The following is a 21,476-nucleotide window of genomic DNA, read 5'->3' on the forward strand; positions in this document are numbered from 1 at the left end:
TGGAGAGTATGGACTAAAAATGTCATTCATTATTCTTTGAAATTCAGAAGGAGCATTTTTTAAACCAAACGACATTCCATTCCATTCATATTGTCCAAATGGAACTGTAAAAGTTGTTTTATATCTCTCTTCTTCTTTGATTTGGATATGCCAGAATCCTGTTTTCATGTCAAATTTGAAAAAAAAAATATTGACATTCAGAGTTTTTGTAACATGTCTTTTTTATTAGGAATTGGGTATCTGTTCCATTTAAAGGTTTATAATTAATAACTAATCTTGGTGTTCCTCTTTCTAGTTCTACATTTTTTATAACATAAAAAGATGAACAACTCCGAGAACTACTTTTTCTGATCAATTTTTTGTTGAGAAGATCTTGTATTTCCTTTTTACAAAATTCTTCCATTTCTTTATTCATTTGAATTTGTCTTACTTTTGTAGGAATTTGTCTTTCATCAAAGTCATTTTAATAGGGTAATGTTATCACATGTTTCTTTATATTCCAAAAAACATTTGGAATATTTGAGCATATAGTTGATTATATTTCTTCTGTTATTTGATTTATTCTTTTTATAATTTCTCTTTTTTGTAATTGCTCGTTTAATTTTTGAAAACTTGTTTATTCTTTCAGAAAAGAGATTTGCTTATGTTTATGGTTAATAAGGTTATTTATATGTTTATTATGGATAGATAAGGATTTTAATAAATTAAGGTTTCTTATTTTAGGTTTTTCTAAGAAAGCAAATTCGACTTTAGTGTTTAAAATTTTACAATTAATTGAGTGTTATGTAACTTTATAAGGCTTGAGTAATGAAATGAATGGTGTTCCTAAGATAACGTTTTGAGTAATATCTTCTACTATTAAAAAAATGTTTGATATTTAGTTCATTTATTACAAATTTCTGCCTTATGAATTTTATAAGTGGTTTTTAATTTTTTACCATTTGTTGCCTTAAGGTTTTTGGAAGTTTTGTCATAGTATTTTGTTGAAATTATACCTTATCTGATACAGTTTTGGTCTGCCCATGTATAAAAAATGGCTATCATTTGTAAAGAGGTTCATTTTTGTTACTAAATTTACTTTTATTAAATATCTTTAGATTGATACTTCAGTAAGAATCATTATTATTTTTTGTGTATTTTCTTCAGGTTCAAATTCTTCTGTAGAAGAAGTTTCATGTCAATCTTCATGTTTTAGATATTGGATACGTTTTTCATCTGTTGTTGTTTATTCTTTAAATGTGAAAATTCTTTTTTTAATTTCTTTTATTTTCGTTTGTAATTCTAAATTTGTAATTTGCTTAGATTTTGTATTTTTATATCTATTGAAAATTATGCCTTGCAAATTATACATCTGTGAAGGATTTGAAATAATTTCTTTTTCTTTATCTTTTAAGGAATGTTTTAATTTTAATAAATATTCTTATTTAAGGTTTGGATCTTGAATTTTATCAATAACTTCAATTATAAATTCTTGATCTTTAGTTAACATATTTATTGCGGATTCATTTTCTTTAGAGGATTATGATGTTGTATGTAATTTGTAAATTTTCTAATTCTGTTGATGTATTTTGTTCAGAAGACGTAGATTCTAACATAATTTCATTATTATTATTTTTCAATATCTTCATTCAGATTTAAGTTATTAATTTTTCTTTTGATTCTACAATATTTTAAAATATGTATTGTTTTTCCACATTTGTAACATTTTATTGTTTTGTCTAATTTATTTTCTGACCTTTGTTGTTTCTTTTTTTTTTGTATTTTTTATATCTTGGTTTCTTATAATATTCTCAGATGTTTTTTTCTTTCTGTTGGCTATATTGGACAACATAGTTTTGAAAGGGGATACTCATCTCTAATGTCAAATTGACGACAGAATGATCCTAATTCTTTTTTTTTGTTGCAAATATATCTTTCTTTTTTAAGTTGTTTTTGTAGTTTTAAACCCTTACAAACTTTTAATCTTTCCTTATGGGTAAAACTAATCAATTCGTCGTATGTGAGTTTCTCGTATGGGATTACTTCTTTGTAATTTTCTCTAATTTGGTTTCTAACTTTTCTCCTAGAAGATTAAGAAGTCATGGTAAAAATTTTTCTTACTAAAACAGTTGTTGATTGTCAGATCTTTGCATTACTCTTGTTGCAAAAACGTATTTATACCATTTAAAATCTATTAATTTTTTACATTTTAAGTTTGATAATAATTCTGAATTTCTATCTTTAAGGTGAGATGGATCACCTATAAAATGTTTGGAGATTGAAAAAATCAAAGTTGCAACTGCATCTTGAATTTCTCTTCCCTGGTCATTTAAAATAATTCTTCATTGATCATCTTTTTTAATAGCTTTTAATATTTCTTCATGTTGTTCTTTGGTAAGTGCATGATCCCACCATCCTTTTAGTTGGTCAGTAAATCCAACAACTAAAAGGCTGCATATAGCTTGATCACTAATTAGACCATTTTGGTTTTGTGTTTTATAAACATTCGAAACCATTTTCATTTGTTGTAATAAACTTAGGATATTATTTTCAGATATACCATCTATGTTCCATTCGTAGATAGTATTAGCATTGTATTTATTTTGGAAAACTGTTTTTCTTCTATATTGAGGTCTGGTGCAATTGTTTTTGGATAATATAATTTTTACGTTCTGTCCAATTCATTTTATTGATTTGGTTATTTTCAGATTGTTCTGAATCAGACTGAGAAGTCTAGTTCAGAGTATTTATTGAGTTTTGAGTTGATATGGGAGTATCTGGAGCTATAAGCCCAGATTCTAAGGTATTAAGTCTATATTGTATTTCAGTTTAAAAATGTCTTATGAAAATTTTTAGGAATTTTTTAAGGCGTAAATATTGGCTCTATCGAGTATTCTTTGATAATTTCTTTTGCTATATGTTTTTGGGTTTGATTCAACTAGATTTTCTATATAATCTAATTGTTTTTCTATGGAATGAAGGCTAAGATTCGACAAATTATTTTGCTCGACAAATTATTTTAATATCTTTAGATGATATTTGTTCTCCTTCATTAGGACTCCTCGTTTTTAAAGGACTTGCTTTTATACCATTATTTTTATGAATATATTGAACTTCTGTTAAAGGAGCATGTTAAGACTCAACTTCTCCTTTATTAGTTTACCATTTGGTATAATTTTTTTATCGCATTAACGAAACCTAAAAAGTATTCCTCGAACCATTTAAAGAATTTTATATGGACTTTATGAGTGTTCATAAACTCGTAATATTGTCGAAGGATTTCTTCCTTTTCATTTTTGAAAATTTTAAAATATTTTTCCCTTAGTTGTTTGTTTTTTTTTTTTGGAAAAGAAATGTTTTCTACACCATTCTTTATTAATTTCAAAAGGCTTTTGTAAAACATAAATTTATGAATCTTTTTCTATTTTAACATTACTAGTTATTGAAGAGTATGTTGGTGACATTATTAGCGAGTTATGAGGGTTCTCTATATGTCTAACATTTGAGGAACTTTCTGTTTGCCTAGTATAAATAGGTTAGGCTATTTTTGAGGAATTGTATATTCCTTGTAAATTAGTTCTAAATGAACTAGGTACAGAAGATATAGAAGCTCTAGCTGTTTTGAAATCATGGTGTTGATTTTCTATAAATGAGATTGGAACAGAAGAGACAAATGTTCTAGTTGTTCTAAAATCTTGTTGTTGGGGGGTCTATGATTGATTCTTTTACTATATTTAGTTTTTGGAAGGCTGAACGTGAACTAGCTATATCAAAAGAATATCTTGGAGGCAATCTATTTGGTCTATTAAGTATTAATTCGACGGTGTCATCTTGATTTGAGAAATTTCTTTTAATGAATTATTTCTAATAGGGACTAATTCTACAGGTCTGTAGTACCTTTCAGTTTTCAACTTTCATGAAGGTTAACCTCATGCCAATGAATAGTTTTTGGTATTACCATTTGAGTGCTAGTAGTGTTACTTTTCTATTAAAATTGTAGTTTCTCCTTTTTGGGCTTTGAAGTAATGCCTACAGAATACATAGTTTTGAAATGCAACCTGTAAATTAAAGTTAAAACTTCAGATCCATGAAGCATTTTATAATTATGGGTATGGATTTGAAGAGTTAATGACTGCAAGATATTCTTATCAGTTAGAGATAACCATAAAATTTGGATAACAATTTAAATGTATTGGACCCATAAAAAGGCTTGGTTCTATGGTTCTTAATAAGGAATCATTGAACATATTATGTCTTTGGTCTCTTAGAACTATTAAAGTTGATGTATTTTTAGTGGCTTCCACACTTAGAGGCTTGACACCTACTTGGACTAATCCAAAATGAACGGACTTATACTTTTGATCTTTGAGTTTATTAATGATTGTTTTATCTAATAATTGAATAGTTTGGTATTTGTAATCCCCTAGACCCAACTTAAGCATTACGATCAGATCTAGCGGATTACAATAAAAAATATTCCAAAATTTTTCTCAATAATTTAAAAACCATATTACGAATAAACATCTTTTAAAAATATAATAAATAACATTAAAGTTCAATTCCAGTAAATTAAAGTCGTAATGTCTGAGTAAAATAAAATGTTCCATAATCAGTAACAAAAACAACATATGTCATAAACCAAGTATTTTCAAAACATAGGCACATGTCACCCAAATTAAACGCGACTCGGAAGATAAAAACATTACAACCAAAATAATACTGTGCGAATGTGTCGATCCTCCAAGTGCCAGGCTTGAGATGCTTATCCAAAATATCTGAAAGAGAGAAGTTTGGGGAAGTGAGCTAGAGAGCTCAGTGTGTTCCAACAGTGCAGAAATAAAACATATAGTTAAGTTTTCCAAAATCAGTTCATAATTAAAGTCATGAAATGCAACTGTAGTTTTTAGTTTGAAAATACAAAATCACCCTCCAACCATACACCATATGTAATTCTCCAGAATTGCATCCATAACGACTTACCCTAGGCCCAAAGGGCGTAGGTTCCAACCTATGTGAACACCTTGGGTCCATAAGGTCTTACCCTAGCCGAAGCGTAGGTGCCCACCTGAGGGGTGTGCCCTCAAGCCCATAAGGAGTTACCCAATGCACATAGCAGAGGTGTCACCCTAAATGAGTACCTTAGTGTTCATAAGGTCTTACGACTAGGCACATTGGGCCCAAGAGCCCACCCAAGGGTCACCTTAGGTCCATAAAGAATTACCAGTTGATCGATGTTGAACCTATATAAGGAATTACCATCTTGATCAGAACTGAACTTGCATAGACTTCATATCAGATCCCAGAGTACCCCAAAAAAAATAATTTCAGACAGTAACTAACAATAGCACAGGAATCAGAGTTCAAACATATATCAATTCAGTATAAACGGTAACCAGAGATCATGAATCAGACAATCAAGCTTAAAACTTTAGTCAATAAAAAATCAGGTTGAAACAGATAAACCATGCGAAATCATGTCAAAACAGATAGTCACATTATAAATCAGGTAAAACAGTCATGTGCACATGATATTTCAAACATGTATTTAAAACATATATATATAGAACATAAGGAACACACCTTGCAAAAAGAATTAGTCCGGGAGATCTATCAAGCACCGGCTTCACTACGCTCTTCGATTATACAAGAACCTAAGTCATATCATGACAGGGTTATAATCAGAGTAATATTCTGAACTGGGTATTTAACAGGATTTCAGAGCTATACGAGTAATCACGAGATCACGAGGACGGATAGATCATGAGGAACCAGGTCAAGTAGACGAATGATCAGGAGATGCACGAGTACCTTAATTAATGACATCATCATAAATTACTCAGTTATGACCTTAAATTAAATGAACTTAATTAAGTTACTTAAATTACATATGCATAATCGAGTTTGACAATCAATTCAGAGGCTTTCGAGTTCGAATTTGGTAAAACAGACTTCAGATTCGAACTCATAATATCGATAAACATATAATATGACTTTTTGAAAAATTTGACTTTTTGGTCAAAGTTAACAGGAAGATTAACGGTTAGGTCAAACTCATACTGTTCTAGAAAGGTTTTTGTGGGCGATGACGAGCCCTACGCGTACGCGGTGGCGCATGACTGCGCGTGATGACATAGACTGGTCGAGGGGCGACAACTGACTACTCTGATAGTTTCCACTCACTCAAAATGATCCACAACCCATTAAATCAACCCAAAATAGTTTAATAAACCTAAAATATTCAAAACTTACCCCAAAATGACGATCAGTGACGGGACGGATTTGGACAACGAACCCAATCGGGTTTCAGACGGATGTCGACGAGGAGTTTAGCTACGGTGGTGGTGAGGCGAGCCGACGCCTTGAACAATCGGGAAAATCAATTAACCGAGATGACAGGGGGTGGTTTCGAATAACTTACAAATGCTCCTCAGTGGCATATGGTAAGTTATTTCAGCGAGTGACCGGCTGAGTTTGCTTTGCAGTGGCCTGACGCTTCAGATGGTGTCGGCGGTGGCACCCACCGGCAGGTAGTGGCTTTGTTGAAAACATTTTGATGTTTCGATATAACAAATTAAGTTAAATGAATTTTAAGATTTTACAAAAGATTTTCTAAGTATATTCGATGTAATTATTCGAATATCAAAATATTACTCCAAGTTTTTCAAAGTTCATTTTAATACTTACTAAAGTGTAAAATTGTGTTTTATACTTAAACTATTTTAAAACAATTTTACAAAGTATTTCGAGCCTTAATCAAGCCAAAAATATTTTCTTTTTAAAGGGTTTCAAGAAAAATCAGATTGCCTAGGAGGTACAGATTCCCCCCCAGGGGTACCGATTCCCCCTGTCTAACGGTCAAAAACATATTACACTTAGGGAATCGATTCCCCCCACGCTCCAAGCTATTTTATTAATTGTTTCTCATCCCCAAATGGCTCCAAAACATCCCCAACGACTATATACGACTTCAAACACATTCCAGGCTATAAATACAAGCTAAGGACACTTGAAGAAGCAATAGCACAACTATCCAAGTAATCAAACACAAGAGAAGAGTTTTTCATTCTTATTTCATCTTTCTCTTGTATATATTTTGTTCTTGTGAGCTCAATCTTGTAAACACCTACCTTAGAGAGGTTTTCTTGTTTACATTTTTTATCCTTTTGTAAAGGGGAAAGGTTATAGCTAATCTCGTGTAAAAGCTAGGGAAATGTTCTAGTTTAGCCCGGAAAAACTAGGGAGTTTGTAAGGTTACTCTTTATCCTCAAAAGAAAGAATAAATTAGTGAATTTGTTGGAAAATCCTTGGTGAGGAGCTAAGGTAGTGGACGTAGACTTTGATTGAGAAAGTCGAACCACTATAAATCGCTGTGCAATTCTCTATCTTTCAATCTCCTTACTCCCTAAACACAAAACCGTTCTGACCCCTCTTTGCAAACCGTTCCGGTTGTCGATTCGAGCTTCCGAAAATCCCAACAATTGGTATCAGAGCCTAACTCGTTAAGAAGGTTTAACCACCTTGAGATGGTCCTCGAAGAAGCTCTACCAATTCCCGATGCAACCGACAAAGAAATGGCTTTTTCCTCCGGTGCTTATTATCTTGAAGAATATCCTATTATGGATTCACAACCGGTCAACAAGCCACCTTTCTTCAATGGAGAAAATTATGCACATCGGAAGAATAAGATGATGTACTTTATTCAATCCTACAATCTAGGAGCTTGGAACTCAATCATGGACGGTTACTGATCTTCACCTGGCAAGTACAACGACTGGAGTAGAGAAGAGTATAAATATTTACAGCTTAATTCTAAGGCCATGCATATTCTATTTTGTGCTTTAGGCCCAAATGAATATGGAAGAGTCTCATCTTGTTTTAGTGCAAAGAGATTTGGGATAAGCTCCAAGTCACTCATGAAGGAACCAACGAAGACAAGTCTTCTCAACCATAGCTACGAGAACTTCAAGATGAAACCCGATGAAGACATCAAAGCTATGACGGATAGATTTTCCGTGATTGTCAGCGGTCTCAAGGGATATGGAGAAGTAATCCCAAATGAGAATCTTGTGAGGAAGATGACCATTATCAAAGCAAGAAACCTAAAGTCTCTCACTCTCGACGATCTAATTGGTTCCCTTCTCACTCATGAGATGATGGTGAAGGAAGATGAAGAAAGGGAAGAGAAGAAAAAGAAGAAGAAGAAGAAGAAGAAGAATGAGGACGTAGGCATCAATGAAAGCTATCAAGATTCAAGTGATGAGGTGGATGAAGACGATGATGAACAAAAAGAAGAGATGGTCAATCTCTTGAAGGAACTCAAGATATTCATGATTTCCAAGGAAGTGAAACATGAATCAACCAAGAAGAAGAGTCCCCCGATATGTTTCGATTGTCAAAGAAAGGGGCATGTCATGTATGAATGTCCTCTTCTAAATAAAAAAGGGGAATAAGGCATTTGTTGCATCTTGGAGTGATGAAGATGATTCCAATGATGAAGATGAAGTAGTCAACCTATGCCTCATGACCACTCAAGAAGAATTCGAGGTATCTTCTAACTCAAATGAATTTAATTCATTTACTTTTGATGAGTTACAAGATGCTTATAATAGGTTGTATTTGGGATTTGAGACCATGAATTCCAAATATACGAAATTAATTTCAAAACTCAAAAACAAAGATAATTTGATTTTGAAAGCAAAAGTTGATTTTGAAAATCAAAATGAAATTTTGAAAAATAATTTAGAGCTTTCAAAAATCAAAATAAATGATTTAGAAAAAGAAAATTTTGAGTTAGGTGTTAAGTTTGAAAGCTTAATAAAACAAAAAGAATTAATTTCTAAAAACAACCTATTATGTTTAAATATGGCAAAATGCTCACATTGTCATTATCATGGTCATATGGAACATACTTTTCCTTTGAAGAAAGGAAAACGGTTTTAAAATTAGGCAAGTATGGGTTCCAAAAGGAACAAGGGGCATTGTAACTAACGTTCAAGGATCCAAAGCAATTTGGATACCAAAATCTACTTAAATGTCTCTTGTAGGTGTGTGGAAGCAATTGCGATGAAAATGATGATATTCAAGATGCTCTAGCCACACATGAAAAAGGAATGGGTAACCTCTAAGCTTAATACTTTTAATTTTGGATTATTTGGTTGCTCATTTGATTTTAAGCATGCATGAGTTTTGGTTTTAAATGATTATGCATCATTGTTTTAATCTCATGTATGTTGAAAACATGATTATGATGAACATTTTAAAGTTGTAATGATTTTTCAGAATTTTTAGTTCATCATAATAAAATTTTGGTCAAAATTTGTCTTAATGCAAATGATATCTCTCTAACAATTGATATCAACTTTTCAAATACTTTTATTTTATAAATCTTTAAAAAAAATTGACCTAAATTTGAATGTTTATGCATGCGGTTTAAATAAAAATGATATATCTCTAATAATTGATATCAAAATTTTTCAAATGCATAGCATTTTTAGAAAACTTTATGCATATGATCTTAAATTCAACAATTGATATTGCATAAAGTATTTTAGTCTTGGATATACTGAATTTCATATGCTACTAACATGTTTGTTATTCTTTGTTGAAATTCAATTTTGTTTAAGTGTCAAGATCCTAAAAGCAAAATTTTATTTGGAATGCATTTATTGAGGGGGAGCTTTGATTTTTTCAAATGATTTTTAAAATGTAAAATTTACTACTTACTCTCCAAAGTTATTTTGAACTTCAAAGATTAGAGTCTTTTTGATTTAACAAAAAGGGGGAGAAGTGTTAAGGTGTTAAAGGGGAGAAGTGTTAAAGCAAGAGGGAGTAATTTCAAACTTTATTTCAAAATCTTAAAATTACTCAAATGTTTTGTTATATCAAAAAGGGAAAGATTGCTGAAAACATTTTGATGTTTCGATATAACAAATTAAGTTAAATGAATTTTAAGATTTTACAAAAGATTTTCTAAGTATATTCGATGTAATTATTCGAATATCAAAATATTACTCCAAGTCTTTCAAAGTTCATTTTAATCCTTACTAAAGTGTAAAATTGTGTTTTATACTTAAACTATTTTAAAACAATTTTACAAAGTATTTCGAGCCTTAATCGAGCCAAAAATATTTTGTTTTTAAAGGGTTTCAAGAAAAATCATATTGCCCAGGGGGTACCGATTCCCCCCCAGGGGGTACCGATTCCCCCCAGGGGGAACAGATTCCCCCAGGGGTACCGATTCCCCCCTGTCTAACGGTCAAAAACAAATTGCACTTAGGGAATCGATTCCCCATGAGGGGGTACCGATTCCCCCCACGCTCCAGCTGTTTTATTAATTGTTTCTCATCCCCAAACAGCTCCAAAACATCCCCAACGACTATATACGACTTCAAACACATTCCAGGCTATAAATACAAGCTAAAGACACTTGAAGAAGCAATAGAACAACTATCCAAGCAATCAAACACAAGAGAAGAGTTTTTCATTCTTATTTCATCTTTCTCTTGTATATATTTTGTTCTTGTGAGCTCAATCTTGTAAACACCTACCTTAGAGAGGTTTTCTTGTTTATATTTCTTATCCTTTTGTAAAGGGGAAAGGTTCTAGCTAATCCCGTGTAAAAGCTAGGGAAAGGTTCTAGTTTAGCCCGGAAAAACTAGGGAGTTTGTAAGGTTACTCTTTATCCTCAAAAGAAGAACAAAATAGTGAATTTGTTGGAAAATTCTTGGTGAGGAGCTAAGGTAGTGGACGTAAACTTTGATTGAGAAAGTCGAACCACTATAAATCGCTGTGCAATTCTCTATCTTTCAATCTCCTTACTCCCTAAACACAAAACCGTTCCGACCCCTCTTTGCAAACCGTTCCGGTTGTCGATTCGAGCTTCCGAAAATCCCAACAGGCTTCAAACGAGGAGGGGGCGATCCAACGGGGAAAACTTGACCGGGAGGGGGTTATGGGAATTGGTTTCACGAATGGGGTTGAAAAATGGGTTATAACTGAAACCAAACTATAATAAATCATATATTTATTAATTAAAAAAACAAATAAGATCCTAGCCTAATGGTTACGGCATGGGTACCCATGGCCCTAGGGTTACGGGTTCAAGCCCCCTAAGCCATACCTAATCCATTTTTTTATTTTTCAATTGATCAAAAAATAGGATATTTATGAGACTAGTCCTTGAACTTCCTATATATTTGAACTTGACCCAATTTGTTTTTCAAAATTATCTATTTTGGTCATTTAATTAAATTAAATAAATTTTAAATTAAAATTTCGGGGTGTGACAATATTCTTTTTGAATAGGAAGACTTTTTTCGTTTTTATAATGTAATTACAAAAAAATATTTAAACTCTCAAAAGTGGTTTTCTTATAAATTTGATTTATAAGGACAATAGGAATGTTCCAATTGTCGAATTTTTGGGGAATATTTTCATAATGTTCTTCTTGTTTATTAACAGTTTGAGCGGTTTAGTCAAATTCTTGGGATTGATTGGAAACAAAGCTTGTAGAAGAATTGGTTCTCCTAAGAAATGGAAACATTTTTTGTTTTCTGATTTCCTACGAAATGGGGTTCAACCTTCAATATTACTAAATGACTACAATTACCTACGAGGATACTAAATCCATGACACACCTAACCCATGGGTTACTGGACTACTGTATCAAAACTTAGCAATCATAGTAACATTTTAATAAAGATATTTAAACCAGAACTCATAAATCCTTTAATATATTGATTTGGGTGGATTGATTAGAAATAGACATGAGACCCGAATTTAATGGGTTTCGACTCAATTCAACCTTATAAGATCATTTTTTGTTTAAAAATTCAAGTTTGGATCATGTTTTTTTAATAACAAGGACGTTCGAGTTCATATTTAGTATAAAAATCATTGATTCAAGATAATAGTAAAATTATCTCTTATATATATAGAGATAATTATAATAATACATATATCTCTACATCTTTTCAATCAAGTCCCTAGTTTACCTAATAAAAATAATTAGACATATGTGTGTCTCAGATTAGGTCGTGTGCGAGTTATTATCCTAAAAATATAATCGAGTAAAATCTCTTTAAATAAAAGATCAGATGACAAATAAGGAAATTAAATCGACAAAAAATCTAACCTAATTCGAACCAAAAATTATCATTGGATTAGTCTTTTTGCGTTCTTGAATTAAATGAAAAATAATTTTATTCACTTCACAAAGTTAATAATTTTTAAATATAAATATTTTGATTTTATCTACTCTTAACAAAAATTTCTAACTTCACCCTTGACTCCGGACGAGTAAACTATGTATTTAAAAATAAATGAGATAGTTTCGTATATATTTTATTTGAGAAGAGAAATAAATAAATATTGATGGATATACATTCTTCTTCTCTCATCTCAGTGTACTTTCAAACATTTGAATAATATTAAAAATTTATTATAAAAAAAGATATAAAAATGGTCGTGCAAAGTTTCATCTCGCTTTCTCCACTAAAGGGGATGTATTCTTTTCGAAGGATATAACACATATATTTAATATCAATTACAAATTTAATTATTTTATAATTACGATAATTAGTTTATAATTATATAATTAATTTAATTTAATTAGATTAATAATTATCCTAATTGAATATTTAGTTTATTTTAAATAATTTTTAAATTAACTTATTTAAAATAATAATTATATTTTTTCTTTTTATATTTAAAAATAAATACTACAATATATTTCTCTAATTAAGTCTTTATTTTATTGAATAAAAAACTTTATTATATATGTGTCGGATTGAGTCGTGCAGATTTTTATCTAGTTTGAGTTTTGATTTGGGTGAAATCTTTCTAAACTCAGGTCAAATTGAATTTTGAATAGATGATACGCTACTCAAATTAGATCGAATTTTAAACATTATAACTAGAATAAATTGAATAAAAGAATTTATCTTATAATAAACATTATAATATTTAATTTAAATTAATTAATTAATTAATGATAAAATATCAATAATTATATTAATTTTATCCATTCAATTTGGCATTGATTTTAAAGAGATATGGTTTGGATTATAGGTGGCGGCACTAATTTAATGTGTTAAAATTAGTTTTAGGGTAAGAGAGGTGTATGTTGGATCTGCCCTTTTTTGATAGAAAATTAATTAGAGCGAATAGTCTATGGCCGCATGATCGGTGTGAAGAGGAGACATCTAGAGGTTTTCGAGTCGACTTCCTTAATTTCGTCGTCATATTTGATACGCCATTATTATAATATCCATATCTTCCACCTTATCGCTTCCTTTGACTCGTATTGTAGTATTTTAAGATTTTAAATAAAAGTTTAATCTTTACGAATTATTTACATAAAAATATAATATTTTAAAATAATTAAATAATAATCTAATATTTTTATATCGACTTAAATCAGAACAATGACAATTAAAGAAAAAGAAAATAAAACGCATGCAACTGGAGCCGCATCGTTTACCTTACTTTGCAAGTATAGCTAGCGTCTGACATTGCACAAAACGGGGAATAACCGTATTTTGATAATTTATTTGTTAAACTTAAGGTTAATGTTTTATTTTGGGAATTTAGTGTAAAGTAGGGATGTGTTAGTGTATGATTGTATTCATGCAACAGAAAGAGACAACTGTCTATTACCAAAATAAAGAAGATGCTTCTTTAAAAGGTTGCTCCAAAAAAATGTTTGAGCTTAAAGAACGGGTGGAAAAATCACATAAAAATCAGATTAGACGAACTACTAAGATGACAATTGTTAATTTGATGATGCATATTTTATCTGTTTTTGCATCTCATTTTTATAAATTGTTGTTAGTGTGTATAGTTTATTCATGAAACTATAAGCATGAATTAATGAATAATAGTATTTTCATAGGTTGAGTTAAAGATGAAAATGTCAACCGCGAGGCTCAAACTACAGTTGAAAGAGGAGCGAGTGACACGTAAGAAGACTGATATACATGCTAAGTTTGCCCAAAAACATCAAATGAGGAAATTCACAAGCTTTGAGAGGATCTAGAAAAAAGCACTGAGGGAGAACGAGGGGTTCCACAGGAAAAAAAACCAAAAGCAAATGTATCATCCTCTAAGTTTGCTATTGACATAACTGTAAAAATTACCACCCAAATTTCTAGAGCTACTGGTAATGTTGCATGCCCAAAATTATTGACATGAATAAAATAGGGGTGATATATGGTGGATATATACATTTTAATGATGGTTTAATGTGAGATATGGTGGATATATGTACTATATACTTAGATTAGAGACATGTTATACTTTGTTTTAAGCATGTTATATGATAGTTTGAGGTATTTGATGCATTTTGGCACGATCATGTTAAATTTAGGGACTAAAAGATTAAATAGTTGAAGATAAAGTTGATTGAACATTGTTGTTGAAATCTAATACAACTTCTAGGTAAATATATAATTATCATTTAGGAGATATATCTTGAGAATATTCTAGATTAATATAGAAAGAGTAGATGTCTAGAAATATTCATAAAATAATATAGATATTTATATTATTTAATATTATGTCTATAATTATCTATTATAGGAATCTAGATCTGTAATGTTAAATAGCTAAGATATTAACATGTGTCAATAATCCAATGACCACTAAAATCTATAAATAAGGGCGAATTTTATCATTGTAATAAGAGTGAAAAAGAGAGGAGATTAGCTAGACTAGTTTTTTTTCTCCCCCTTTTTCAAGGCAAAAATACTAAAATTATAATTTAAATTCTTAAAATTTTCAAAATTTTTAATTTGACCCCCTCAAATTTTTTTTATAAATTTATATTAAACTTTAAAAAATTTTAATGTTCTTAATTAAACTTTATCCTATAATTTTTAAAAATTCTCATTAAGTCTTTCAAAATTTCAAAAATTTTGGTTAGTCCCTAATTTTTGGGGAAAAAATTAGCAGTACAAATTGAGGTATTAGCTATAGTTGCAACAACAGCCAATTCCATCAACCTCTTGTAGTTAATTTCGGTTGATTTATATTTTAACTTGAGACCTTCCTCGGTTCATGATCTGATACATAAGATAGCTTGTGCGCTATCATATGGCATACAATATCGTTGCTTATCGATCTCATCGCCTTTGCTGCAAAGTAGTTCCTCGGGTTTCATTGAAGTTGCTTGGACAGTTAGAAAGTCTCTAGTCATTGTGGAGAGCCGAGGGTAGTGTGTACTGTTGACCTTCCACCATTTCAAAATATTTACCTTTGTAGGAGTTGGAGACTCGGAAAGGTACTGAGTGAGCTCATAGGTGGCATTGCTCATTCTCGATCTTCGCTTCTTTCGAGCGGTTTCCTCGGTGAAAGAAACACTTCCTCCGTTATCAATATCTTGAGCAGAGTATCCACTTGTCATGGATAAAAAATGGTTGCTAAAATAATTTCTAATGAAATGGGATCTTACTTCTTTTAGATAGTTTTCCGAGTTGAGACTCTTGGGTATGAGTTCACATTTAATCCGGGGATCGAGATGGTTGTCATGTAGATGAACATATTACAACCTGATCATTGTAACTTATGAGCTTTTCAAACATTTCTTCAGCTGGATTCTTTAGTCAATCTAATGGTTGTCGAGCTGCAATCGTATCCAAAATGTGATCTATATAGACAATAACCATCCCGATAGTAGGAGGATACTTGTTTACACATATCTCGTTGATGACTTTGTAGAAGTGCTCCAAGTAATCGTGAATGATATTGACGACATTCTTCTCCATAACATTCAGGAACATCCCACTTCTCGGCATATCCTTTTTCTTTCTGACAACATCCATTGAATTTCCAGCCTGCACTGATATTAAAAAAATTCAAATAAATCTTCTCATAGCGACACCTAATAAGGAGTTCTTAATTATCCAAAAAAAATAAGGAGTTCTTACATTAGAGAAACAAGTACCTTGTACCTTGTGAACAAGATCAAGCATTTGGTAATTGCCACTCCACCTTGTTGAAGCATCAAGGGAAATTGCCAACTGCCTTCTTGGTAAGTTGCTGCTAATTGAACAAACCCCTTCGAGATATCCACGGATGCACTCATCTCTTGCACGAATTCCCTAATCTTCGAAATAATAGGTTTCACCGTTCTCAATACATCATCTATAATCGAACTCAATGTACAAGAAGTGTAAGGGATATAACAGAAGGGTCTGACTTTTTCACCATCGAAGTTATCCCTTAAAGTATGGCAAGCATGGATAGCGCTTTAACTGTTATTGTGGGTGCAGGAGAGTACTTTATGCTCTATATTGTACATCCTGAGAACATTTACCAGGGAGTTGTATATCTTAGAACCTGTACAAGGATAAGGTACTTGACACATATTGAAAAGCACTTTTTTGGAACCAGGGATGAGCATGAGTCATGAGTTGAGTCAGATTTTTGGCCTATCCGAATCCGACCCGAGAAGTAGTACCCTTCACCTGACCCACCTTCGATTTTAAAGGATTTGATCCGACTCAACACTCGACCCAAAATTTAAAATAAAAACTTGATTCAACCCGACCCGATCAATTCTAGATTTTTATTATTTTTTTCATCTATTCCCTTCTTTTCTCATTATTTCTTCGACTTTCTTACTAACCAGACAAACAAACAAACATAAAAGAACTTAAAAATAAAACAAACATAAAAGAACTTAAAAATAAAACAAACAAAACAACTAAGCTAAACTATAAAAATTTCTGAGATTTTTAAAAATAATCCCAAAGCAAAAAAATTAGAAAAAAAAATTAACCCACAAATAATACATGCAATACTTGAATATTCGTTTAGATTTTGAAATCTTCATGAAATCTTAAAAAAAATATTGTGAAAATGAGATGGGAGATGGGAGACGGACAGGCGACTGTTACTGGTTATAGGGATAATCGAAATAAACTTTTAAGTAAAAATAAAAAACAATGAAATCAAATGAAAAACAAACAAAAGATACTTTTAATGACAGAAGATTAAAGAAAAAGAAAGAAATAATAGAGGAACGGAATAAAGAAGAACAAAGAAAAAGAAGGAAATAAAGAGGTGAGAAAATGAAATGGGAGATGAAACCAAAATCTTAAATAATATATATATAGATAACATTTTTGTAAATATTTTAAATATTATTTTGTAATTATATCGGTTTGGGTCAATTTTTTTTATTTTAAACCCAACTTCGACCCGAATTCGATTTAAAAAAATGACCCTATAAGATCAGATTAAATAAAAAACCATCGGATTCGAGTTAAATAACCATCTTTATTCGGAGGGACCAGTTCTCATCGATCCAATGACACGTGATGCTCATGTAAAAGATTTGTTCGTAGGAAGTCCAGAAGTCAACAGTGGCCGAGACCTTGGAAGAAACTTGTCCTAAAGATACTCTCACATAGGTATGGGCATGAGATCCGAACTTGATGAGTTTCGACCTAACCCAATCAGGTCGGATTTTTTTAAAAAAAATTGGGTTCGAGTCGGGTTGGGTCGAGTTTTTTTAATGTAATGTTCAGGTCGAGTCTGATCGAGTTTAGGGTAAAAAATACCCAACCCACCGAAAAATATATATAATTTTATCTTATATATTTAGAAATAATTACAATAATACCCCTCTATATATTATTTTTTTCCAATTAAGTCACTGTTTTTATTAAATAAAAATATTTTTTTATTATTTCAGGTTGGGTCGGATTTTTAAGTTATATATCGAGTCGGGTTCGTATCAGGTGAAAACTTATTTTGATCGGGTCTCGGGTAGAAGATTTCTTATTCTCGGGTCGGATGGACCAAAACCCGACCCATGCCCATCCCTACTCTCACATCTTCTCTCATGCTCCTAGAAACTTCACGAAACATTGTTTTGTACTTTTCACCCGGCCACAATTGTATTGATGGATTCAAAATTTTAAACGAATTCGATAACCTCTTCTCCTCTAAGGTAGAAGGAGGAAGAGCGGCTAAAACGAGCCATTCAATAAGCAACCAATTCAGATGATCATAACCAACGTGAGGTGCTTTCCCTTGTGGTTGAGATTTCTTGATCACGGTGGTGGCAGGCAGCGACGCCAGAGTAGCAAAATTCTCCCTTATCATATACGGATGTTGATTACTAAGGTGTCTTCCTAAATTGCCTATAAAACGAAGGGGTTCATTAGACGAATCACAAGACTTGCATGTTGCAGTTGCGATAAAATAGCTCTACCCGTAAAACTTGCACCTTCGAGTTTTCCCGTCGGGAGCTGTCTCGAAATACTTGAGGTAAACTGATGTCATCGTCTTTTTCCTATCCAGAAAGCATGCATGGGCCGCGCCTTCGGTATTTATTCAGTCCCCAACCAACGTTCACACCCTCTATACCGCCCTATAAATACCCCCTCTCAACTATTTTCACCACACCAAATCCTCTCAAATCCTCTCAAAAATCAAACCTCATTCAAGTTTTATTTATAAGGTATATTTTATTCTATTTAATATTTTGTTAGTATTTTATTTAATTATTTAATTTTTTTAGTATTTTATTTAATTATTTTATTTTTTGCAGTTATAAAATGGAAGGCGGTCTGCTTCATTTGGATGAAAATCATATATCGAGACATTTTGCTGATACAATAACATTTTTAAATTTAAATTTAAATTATTAGTAATAATTTATTTATTTATTTTTTTATTATTAGTTTATAAATTAATTTTTGTAATTATTAATATTTTTTGGAGAGCGATCGTATATTAAATCCTTTGATCTGCAACCTTAAGTTAGCGATACCAACCTGTGTCTGGCCGTATTTAGTCGAGGCTGGATTTGGTTACATAGCTAGATATGAAGGTCATTGTAAGATAGAACCAAATCTGATTTCTGCATTAGTCGAGCGGTGGAGACCGGAGACACACACATTCCATCTTCCGTGCGGAGAGTGCACGATTACACTAGAGGATGTTTCCATGCACTTGGAACTTCCGGTGGATGGAGATGTGATTTCAAGGATGGCGCACGGTTACTGAATTTCTTTGTGCCAGGAATATCTAAGAGGTGTCTCGCCAAATTTTAATGGTGGTCGGATTCTGTTAAATAGGTTGGATGCAAATTTCTAGAATTTGAGTGAGGACGCCTCAGAGGTTGAAGTTAAAAAGTATGCACAAGCATGCATACTACAGCTGATATGAGGGTTGTTAATACCGGACAAATCGCGCAACCAAGTTCACTGTATGTGGTTGCGGCATCTTGGCGATTTTCATCTGGTTGGATCACTAAGTTGGGGCTCGGCAGTTTTGGCATTCCTGTATAGAGAGATGTGTCGAGCTACTGACTACAAGAAAAATGCTATCGGCGGATGTCTCCTTCTGCTGTAGTCTTGGGCATGGTATCGTTTGCCCTTTTTATGTCATGTTGTGAAGAACCCATTCGTATTTCCGCTACTATTGAGGTAATTACAAAACTGATTTTGTATATTAATCATTTTATCTAGTGTATAATAAAAATTATTTTCTTGAATAGGTGGTCTATTGATAGGAAAAATCATCGGGATCTACCTGATGAATTAGAAATAATCAGGCTACTAAATGATCAGAAGGCTGGCACAGAGGTATGTATTTAAATGTTTGAAAATCTATTTTGTATTATAGTTATATAATTATATTATTATTTTGATAAGAATTATATATATTTTTAGTTTGAATGAGCTCCTTATTGTAATGATGATATGAGAATCTGCATCCCACATGTGTTAAGGGGCCCATTAGATGTTTGGATGGTTGTGGTCCCTTTGATTTGTTATGCGATTATCGAGTGGTACTCCACTGATCGCGTGCTCCGGCAATTTGGTTTTGTACAACCAATTCCCAAAGCACCTCAAAATCTCGACCAATTACATAACACCGATCGACGCAGTAAGACATATATAGATTGGTTGCTGAAGCTTATGAGTGGGTCATGATATGGGAGGATAGACGTCGGTGCATTCCCCATGGAGAACCCATTTATGTTGACCATTTGACGGTCACAGATGATTATTACGATTGGTTCAACAGTAAAGGGAAACCGTTCCTGCTTTCCGAGGATGCATGAGGACAGAGCAATTATCGACGTCGACAGAGACTTGCACCGTCACAACCCTATCGTCCCCCGACTCGTGGACGGAGAGCAGGTGCTTCCGGTTCTTCGTCAGCTGCAGCACCGGAACCTTCACAACAACCACCGTCTGCAACGACGTACACCTCGCAGCCATATTAGATGTTGCCACCGCCGTTCTCATACCAGATGTCGCCATCGCCACAGTTATATGACCCCTCCTAGAGGATATTATGATTCTATGTTTGTAGATATGACTTGGGGTTCATACACTGGTTATTTGACAGGTACAGCCTCACCACCGATGATCACCGCACAGACACCTCCTCTACAGTTTTCTCACTCATCGATGTTTTTGTTTTCTGAGTTTTCCCAATTTTCTATGAGCAGTGGGATAGTCAGTCATACACCTCCAGGGTACTTATTCTATAGAGGTGCTACATCGTCATCAGTTCCTCATCAACAAAATGTGTCTGCTCCTGATGATGACGATGACGAAGACAACAATGATGATGATGGTGATGATGATGACAGTGAGGAGTCAGAACCAGTTATACGAAGAAATTCTCCTCGAGACAGACAACCACCGCCATGCGGAACATATTCGCACCGCAGACATCGATAGTTTTTGATATTTTTATTATATTTGTATTTACTTGTTTGTTGGACTTTCTTTATTGTAATTTTTTTATTTACCATTTAATTCTTAATTTATTTTGTTAATTTTGTTTATTACTTAATTCAAGTGAATGGTGATGATCTTTTAGTGTTTTTAATTGTTTTTACAATAATAATAGTAAATTTATATATAAAAAACAATTGTCTTTTAAAAGTTTATTATATTTAAAATTATATTCAAATACCAAATTGTTATTAGTTTGATAAAATTTAATAATTGTGTTCGATAACTTTCTTAAGGTTGTCACTTATTATCTCTTTTATTTTAATCACATATAACGCCAACATCGAATCCCGAGCAATAAAAATGTGTCATATCTTTGAATGGTTCTTTGATGGGTGACAGTGAGGAGTCAGAACCAGTTATACGAAGAAATCTCTCGAGCAGACAACCACCGCCATCGGAACATATTCGCACCGCAGACATCGATAGTTTTTGATATTTTTATTATATTTGTATTTACTTGTTTGTTGGACTTTCTTATTGTAATTTTTTTATTTACCATTTAATTCTTAATTTTATTTTGTTAATTTGTTATTACTTAATTCAAGTGAATGGTGATGATATTTTGTGTTTAATTGTTTTTACAATAATAATAGTAATTTCTACACCCACATATTCTGTTTTGTCTAGATGTTTCTCGAATATCCATATCACAATGAATTCGAGTGGATTTTGGACGACCACGGTCCCTCAATAAAGTCAAATATGGTACAATCGGAACCCAATTCTGAACCT

General features: G+C 32.2%; 1 pseudogene; it reads right to left on the reverse strand.

Annotated features, from left to right (window-relative positions):
- Window positions 1-14,902: 14,902 nt before the first annotated feature.
- Window positions 14,903-20,258, reverse strand: LOC120181923 (annotated as a pseudogene).
- Window positions 20,259-21,476: the final 1,218 nt, after the last annotated feature.

The sequence above is a fragment of the Hibiscus syriacus genome, unplaced genomic scaffold (genome assembly GCF_006381635.1).
Source record: "Hibiscus syriacus cultivar Baekdansim isolate YM2019G1 unplaced genomic scaffold, ASM638163v2 tig00112609_pilon, whole genome shotgun sequence".
Taxonomy (NCBI): domain Eukaryota; kingdom Viridiplantae; phylum Streptophyta; class Magnoliopsida; order Malvales; family Malvaceae; genus Hibiscus; species Hibiscus syriacus.